Raw genomic sequence first — 8,745 nt, 5'->3', positions numbered from 1 at the left:
TTTGGTGAGGGGGTGTTTCTGGGCCTACCAGTTCTCTCATCAGCTTCATCAGAATTGAGGTGGTCATTTTCATAATAATCTCCTGTTATTGTCCATCTTTCTATTAAGGTATAGTTGCCTTTCAGTGTTGCGTTAGTTTCTGCTGAACAACAAAGCAAATCACCCATATGTTTACATATATCCCTTCCTCTTGGGCCTCCCCCTCACCCCACCCCCATCCCACCCATCTAGGTCATCACAGAGCACCAAGCTGAGCCCCTGCGCTGTACAACAAGTTCCCACTAGCTACTTGTTTAACACAAGGTACTGTATATATGTCAATTCCAGTCTCCCAGTTGATCCCCCCACACCTCCCACCTTATGTCACATGTCCATTCTCTACCTCTGTGTCTCTATTCTCCCCCTGCAAACAAGTTCATCTGTGCCGTTTTTCAGACCACATTTTTTAAAAAGGTAAATCATAAAGAGCAGGAAAGCAAAGCTAAAAGAAACAGCAGCTCTAATGTATTTTTCTGTGAGTGTCTCAGGTCTCCTTAAGTGTTTTCCTGTTTTGGCTCTTCAAATCCGGCCTAAGCTAAAATGAAGAGGTATGATAGATGCTGTTACACATATGCGCAGTTTCCAAAGACCCCAGTAGGGTAAAGACCAAAAGGAAGCAAAACTAAGAGAAGATAAAACAGGAGAGCTGAGTTCGATCCCTGGTTTGGGAACATCCCCTAGAGAAGGGAATGGCAACCCATTCCAATATTCTTACCTGGAGAATCCCATGGACAGAGGAGCCAAGTGAGCTACAGTCCATGGGGTCGCAAAGAGTTGGACATGACTGAGCGACTTTCACTCACTCACACACCATTTTTCTAGATTCCACATATCCTGTATTTTCTTTTTCCACTGGTTTCAGAGGCAGAAGAGGGTCTGTGGTGGGCAGAATTCTAAGCTCACCTCCAAGATTTCCCACTCTCTTCCTTTGTATATGTGGTACAGTTTACCTTAGATTAGGTGATAAGGGGACTTTGTATGAAGGAACAGAGGAGGTATTCAGGGATTGAGAGAAACCACTGGCTAGCAACCAGCAAGGAAGTAGGGATGGTCTCACAAATGAGTTATGCCAACCAAAGAATGGGCTTAAAAGGGATTTTCTCCAAGAGTGTCCATATGAAAATACAGCCCTTGATTTCATGTTGTGAGAATCTAAGCAGAGATCCCAGCCCTTCTGTGTCAGATTTCTGACCTATAAAACTAGGAGTTAATGTGTGAGTGTTATGTTAAGCTACTAGTTTACACATGGATAATCTTTAAGAAATCAAAATCTCTACAAAAAAGATTCTGGGGCAATAGGGGGCGATAACATAATTTTTGAATCTCTGCAAATTCCCCTCTAGAAACAAAAAACTGAGAATGTAAGACCAAAACCCATCAATAGCATTTACAAGAAAACTAAACAACAAGATAATTCTCTGTGAACTCCAAATATAAATGGGGAGAACTAAACCAGAGCTGCAAACCTACCTGGTATCAGGCCAGACTGGGAGGAACTTCTATGATAATTCTCACACTGTTTTTTAGTTCAGTCTGCTACAACAATAAGTCCCCCAACACTTTCAGCCAGTTTTGCTATTTAAAAACACAAGTATATCCTGGTTTTTATAACGATTTAGTACCTAAACATTTAGCTTCTCTGGGTTCTCTGGTTTAAATCAGCCTGTGCTGAGTTTTCCCTATGACAGTCTTAGATTGGAGGTGTTTACCATCTGCTAGTCAGTTATTCCTGTCTGTTTGCCCTGCATTTTCTAAAGCTGTGCTGCTCTTGTTTTGTCATTCTTTGTCTTTGTGGGTTTATGCCTTTTAAAAAATCCATTTTCCCGAGACTGTGTTGGTGTTTCACGGAAAGGTAAGATAAATGCATTTGTTCAGTCTCCCATGTTTTACCACATGTTTGACTTCAACATTTAAAGAGCAAAGAGACTTTCAATAGATTTGCCCCCAGTCAAAGGGAGATGGCAGCCCTCCTTCAGAGCCCCATTCTGCACAGAGTTCGTCTATAGGAAGCGTGCTTGTGTCTGCCTACTGCCAATTATTTGCTTCTTAACAAAATGACCTTCTAGAAGTATTCCACACACTTGTTGAGAAAGATTTCTTAAAGGTTCAGAAGGACACAAAGTACTTACTTTTGAAAAGGAGAATTGGTGGGGGATACAGATGGTGACAGGAAAATTCTGTTCTTTCCTGCATATAATATGTTTATGCAATAGCATATATTTGTTATTAAAACTAAAATAATTACACAGATAAATTTAGCATTGTGGTATATTTTTCAGCAAAAGATAGAAAAGAAGGAATGTAGGATGGATGGGGGGAAGGAAGGAAGGAGAGAAAAAAGGGAGAATTCCTTGAGAATGCACAGCTACATTTAGGTACCTCGATAGTCAATAGTGATGAGGACTTAGATACCTCAGTGGTTTGTCAACAGCGACGATGAGTTGACAGCAATGATGATCGCCATGATCGCCTTTCATTTTACTGTGGATTTGAATAGCATTTGGGCTTTGCAGTTCACTGCCTGGATGCCCTGCTTTTTCTCTCAGTTCTAACTAAGCTTTGCTCATGCTTCTTTGTTAAATACCAATGAAATTCATAGATCTTTGCCACCTTAAGCTGTAAGAAAATTCAGTGCAAAATCCTGGCTTATATAACTTTGAATTCAGACCTTGACAACTAGACAGGATTTATCTCATGCATATGTATTAATTTTAAGTGCTTTTCTGTAACAGTCATTTGACATTTAATATACCATAATTGTATTATTAAATTTAAATGCATATTTGCAATTCTAAAAGCACTACTGAACTTTATGGGTGAAAAATACGTTCTCCTTCACCTTGGTTCCTTCTCACCCACCGGCTCTTCTCTAGGCGTTATTATCTCTGCTACCCTTACATTGATTGGAGCCCCTTCTGTATTTTTCTCAACACCAGATTCCCAACTTCCTATCTTTTCCCACTTCCTAACAATGTCTCCCTGGTCGGGACACTAAGATACCACATGCTACACACTGGTGGTTAAATAATAAAAATAAAATGTAAAAAAGCAAAACAAAGCATCTCTTCTTATACATTTAAAAAAGAATTAAGTGCTGCCGAATATCTAGCTCTCCACTGAAAACTCTTAACTTTGACCTTGACCTATTATAATGGCAGGTGTCAGTGGGGTTTTAGCGCTTCTTTCAACACCATCATTTTCATTAGAAATAAAACCGAGACCCAGAGAAATTAAGTCTTGGATTAACCTCATCTGTGGCAGAGCGTACAAAAAGGTCCTGATCTATGATGCATTCTCTAGTGCTCCCCATTCATCCCATTGGCTGCAGCCGCACAAAACATCTTGTTGTGAGTTCCCTGAATGTGACCTTAGATTTTATGGCTCTTGTCACAGCCACGCACTTACATCTGCTCTTTGCCCTGCCAGGTACTACTTTTCCAACTTCCCCTGTAGAGTTAAGTTTTATTAATTCTTCACTGGGTTTCCCATGTGGTGCCAGTGGTAAGGAATCCTCCTGCCAACACAGGAGTTATTAAGAGCTACATTATGATAGCCAAGCACTGCCTTCCCGGAACATCTTTCTTCATCTTCCTCCACCACTTCTGTCCTCTGTCTGCCTCAGGTGCTCTGGTCCTGTGTTCTGTTAGCACCTGAGTTTAGTTTCTATTTGTACTTAATCACACAGTACCTGTATTGAATTTGCCTGTTTATTAACCATCACCCTCTACTAGAATAGGAGCTTCTAGGGGTCAGGGTCTGTGCATTATTTAACTTTCGATTCTCAGGATCTGGCATAGAGCCTGCCATAGAAGGATTTAATTTTTTTTGTTGTTGGACTGAGAAATTAAGGCTGCTAATCTCCCTACTACTTCTCTTAAGCCCCTTTTAGCACTTTTAGCTTTGTGAGTAAAAAAATATATCCTCCTTCCCTTTGGTTTCTTTCTATGTGCCGGTTCTTCTGCGGGCTGCTCTCACCCTGACTGAAATTCCCTGTGCCTTTCTCCATTTCAGCTTCTCAGTTTCTTTCCTTTTCCATTTCTCAGTGCTTACTGTGCTTCTCTCTCTGCAGTGCACATTCCCTCACGCTTAGCTACTGCCTTCCTTTTTTGGAAGGAAATTGCATTTCTGTTCTATGTGGGAATGTCTAGTGCTTCTCTTCACTGCAAAACATTTTCCCCCAGTCGGCGCCTCTCCCAGTCATATGTCTCCCGCACCACGGAGGGCGGCTTCCTGCTCAAGAGGGAGGTTATCCTGTACTTTCAGACCCTCAGGCTGGGGAAGAGTGGACTTCAAGCAATGCACAGGCTCGGATTTTATTGATATCTGCCTCCCTCTACAAAAGCTATTTTAGGGAGATTCTCTGAGGGTCTAACAGTTTAAACCAGTCATTATCTCTTTCCTGCTCTGCTAAAATTCTTGATCTGTTAACCCAGTGAAGATATGTGGTAACAGGAACTACAGTGTACCTCCTTCTTTTTAGACTTTTCTGGACATGCCCAGTGTTTATCTTCGTGACAAAATAACTTTCCAGTCAGCCCACCACACATTTTACCCTAAAAACCAGGTTTTAGGATGATTCAGTGACCTCCTTACTCCTGCTTCTTTGAGTTTTCATTATAGTTTGAGCAATCATTTTCTAAAATTTAAATTCTCTATCACTGAAAAAATTCCATTTTCCTTCCTAGCAGTGTCCCACCTTCAAGGAGGATTATACTATAGGACTTGCTTTGAATAGAGAAATATAATTGTATATCACTCCTGAGTAGATACTTTCAGAGTTTACAATAATTCCTTTTCATTCTGCCACTCAAGATAGAAGTTATTCTATTAACAAGGTCCTAGGAGTAAAGATGATACAATACAGAGCTTCAGCTGACCCATTGCAAGCATGTAGCCTGAGCAAGAAATAACATCTTTTGATAAGCTGCTGGGATGGTGGTTATAACCAAATGTTAACTCAACACATGAATTTTCAGGGGACCCAAACATTCAGTGGATATATCTTTCCTTTTCTCCTTTGCTTTTCGCTTCTCTTCTTTTCACAGCTATTTGTAAAGCCTCCTCAGAGAGCCATTTTGCTTTTTTGCATTTCTTTTTCTTGGGGATGGTCTTGATTCCTGTCTCCTGTACAATGTCATGAACCTCTGTCCATAGTTCATCAGGCACTCTGCTTATCAGATCTAGTCCCTTAAATCTATTTCCCATTTCCACTGTATAGTCATGAGGGATTTGACTTAGGTCATACCTGAATGGTCTAGTGGTTTTCCCCACTTTCTTCAATTTAAGTCTGAATTTGGCAATAAGGAGTTCATGATCTGAGCCACAGTCAGCTCCCAGTCTTATTTTTGCTGACTATATAGAGCTTCTCCATCTTTGGATGCAAAGAATATAATCAATCTGATTTCGTGTTGACCATCTGGTGATGTCCATGTGTAGAGTCTTCTCTTGTGTTGTTGGAAGAGGGTGTTTGTTATGACCAGTGCGTTCTCTTGGTAGAAATCTATTAGCCTTTGCCCTGCTTCCAATAGATAGAAATTCCAAACAATAGAATGTATTCCAAACAATAGAATGGGAAAGACTAGAGATCTCTTCAAGAAAATTAGAGATACCAAGGGAACATTTCATGCAAAAATGGGCTCAATAAAGGACAGAAATGGTATGGACCTGACAGAAGCAGAAGATATTAATAAGAAGTGGCAAGAATACACAGAAGAATTGTACAAAAAATATCTCCATGACCCAGATAACCACAGCGGTGTGATCACTCACCTAGAGCCAGACATCCTAGAATGTGAAGCCAAGTGGGCCTTAGAAAGCATCACTACAAACAAAGCTACTGGAGGTGATAGAATTCCAGTTGAGCTATTTCAAATCCTGAAAGATGATGCTGTGAAAGTGCTGCACTCGATATGCCAGCAAATTTGGAACACTCAGCAGTGGCCACAGGACTGGAAAAGGTCAGTTTTCATTCCAATCCAAAAGAAATGCAATGCCAAAGAATGCTCAAACTACTGCACAATTGCACTCATCTCATACACTAGTAAAGTAATGTTCAAAATTCTCCAAGCCAGGCTTTAGCAATATGTGAACCGTGAACTTCCTGATGTTCAAGCTGGTTTTAGAAAAGGCAGAAGAATCAGAGATCAAATTGCCAACATCTGCTGGATCATCAAAAAAGCAAGAGAGTTCCAGAAAAACATCTATTTCTGCTTTATTGACTATGCCAAAGACTTTGACTGTGTGGATCACAATAAGCTGTGGAAAATTCTGAAAGAGATGGGAATACCAAACCACCTGACCTGCCTCTTGAGAAACCTATATGCAGGTCAGGAAGCAACAGTTAGAACTGGACAAGGAACAACAGACTGCTTCCAAATAGGAAAAGGAGTATGTCAAGGTTGTATATTGTCACCCTGCTTATTTAACTTATATGCAGAGTACATCATGAGAAACGGTGGGCTGTAAGAAGCACAAGCTGGAATCAAGATTGCCGGGAGAAATATCAATAACCTTAGATATGCAGATGACACCACCCTTATGGCAGAAAGTGAAGAAGAACTAAAGAGCCTCTTGATGAAAGTGAAAGAGGAGAGTGAAAAAGTTGGCTTAAAGCTCAACATTCAGAAAACGAGGATCGTGGCATTCGGTCCTGTCACTTCATGGCAAATAGATGGGGAAACAGTGGAAACAGTGGCTGACTTTATTTTTCTGGGCCCCCAAATCACTGCAGGTGGTGATTGCAGCCATGAAATTAAGACGCTTACTCCTTGGAAGGAAAGTTATGACCAACCTAGACAGCATATTAAAAAACAGACATTACTTTGCCAACAAAGATCTGTCTAGTCAAAGCTATAGTGTTTGCAGTAGTCATGTATGGATGTGAGAGTTGTAGTATAAAAAAAGCTGAGTCCTGAAGAATTGATTCTTTTGAATTGTGGTGTTGGAGAAGACTCTTGATAGTCCCTTGGACTGCAAGACGATCCAACCAGTCCATCCTAAAGGAAATCAGCCCTGAGTGTTTATTGGAAGGACTGATGTTGAAGCTGAAACTCCAATACTTTGGCCACCTGATGTGAAGAACTGACTCATTGGAAAAGACCCTGATGTTGGGAAAGACTGAAGGCAGGAGGAGAAGGGGATGACAGAGGATGTGATGGTTGGACGGCATCACCGACTCAATGGACATGGGTTTGGGTGGACTCCAGGAGTTGGTCATGGACAGGGAAGCCTGGAGTGCTGCGGTTCATGCGGTCGCAAATAGTCGGACAGGACTGAGCGTGTGAACTGAACTGAACTGAACTGAAACATTCAGTGTATAGCGCCGAGCATAACTTAACATCTACAGGCAGGGAAAATGGAAGAGTGGACTCTTTACTGGTGTGACATATATGTGCTTTATTGCTTAGCTCTGTCTGACTCTTTGCAACCCCATGGACTGTAACCCATCAGGCTTCTCTGTCCATGGGGATTTCCAGGCAAGAATGCTGGAGTAGGTTGCCAACCCTGCTCCAGGGGATCTTCCCAACCCAGGTATCAAATCCAGGTCTCCTACACTGCAGGCAGATTCTTTACCACCTGAGCTATCGAGGAAGCTGGTAGCTTACTTGAAAGAAGGCATCAGGAGCCTCCGTGTACAACCAAAGCATTAATGACTGAGGCTAGAGCATTGGGAAACAGTCCCAAAAATCTAATGAATGTTGTCTAATTTCCCAAGTCTAGTTTTCATAGAATGCACCTTACAGAACATGAAGTAAATTCTTCAAGGATTAATAAAAGAACCTTGTTATTATATATACTATCTCTCCGGTGGACCATCTAGATGAAAAAAAATCTATAAAATGTATTAGAGCTTCATTGAAGTTGTGAAAATTTTATGGATGACAGCACTATAAACAGGGATTGGACAAAAACAGGCCAGCCTAACCTGAAACTGAGCTTCAGAGATCAAGGACAATTAATCCAAGCTCACCTTGGGTGTGCCATCTGAGACTGCACACTCTCCACAGCTGGACTTGAAGCTGAAGCTAAGGTGGCATTTACACTCCTCTGAAAATAGCAGAGGAGTTTGTCATTCCACCAGTATCAGGTTTTCTTTTTGCCTTTATACTTGCCACATGAAAGCTGCCTTTATATGCGTGTCACCAGACTGTCTTTTTATAAATCACGCCTGCCTTGCCAAATAGATACGTGCATTGGTAAGACTGTCCTTTTTTGCATTAGTCTCATAAATCAACATCACAGAACAATTCCCAGCTTAGGTAGTCTTTTAAATTTAAAATTAGGAAACATAAAAACGGAGGCTGTGATAAGGAAATTAAAAAATCTCTTAAGAAATTCTGTGTGTTTGTTTGGAAGAGTGAGAGAAAGAGAGAGATTGAGCCAGTGAAAAATTCCCTTCATTCAGCTGCTCTGAGTTATGAGGCAGAAGGCATAGCAATGCTTGGAGGAGAAATAAAAAGACAGTTTTTCTAGGTAGCTTGGTACAGGTTTGCATTTTGTGACCCCTGGGAGGAGGCTCTCTGATGTGGCCTCAGGAATCACTGGACTCACTGGTTCACCCTAAAATGCATGTTCTTGACAGAGGTTAAAAAAAACAAAAAAACAAAAAAACCTGACTACTGTGATGTCCAAAGAAAGTAACAAATGGATTAATTTCAATGGAAAAAATACTAAGAATTGTGATAACTTTACTCTATTGAGTACTTA

This window comes from Bos indicus x Bos taurus, chromosome 11 (assembly GCF_003369695.1).
Source record: "Bos indicus x Bos taurus breed Angus x Brahman F1 hybrid chromosome 11, Bos_hybrid_MaternalHap_v2.0, whole genome shotgun sequence".
NCBI classification, from domain to species: Eukaryota; Metazoa; Chordata; class Mammalia; order Artiodactyla; family Bovidae; genus Bos; species Bos indicus x Bos taurus.
Note: the sequence above shows the minus strand (reverse complement) of the source record.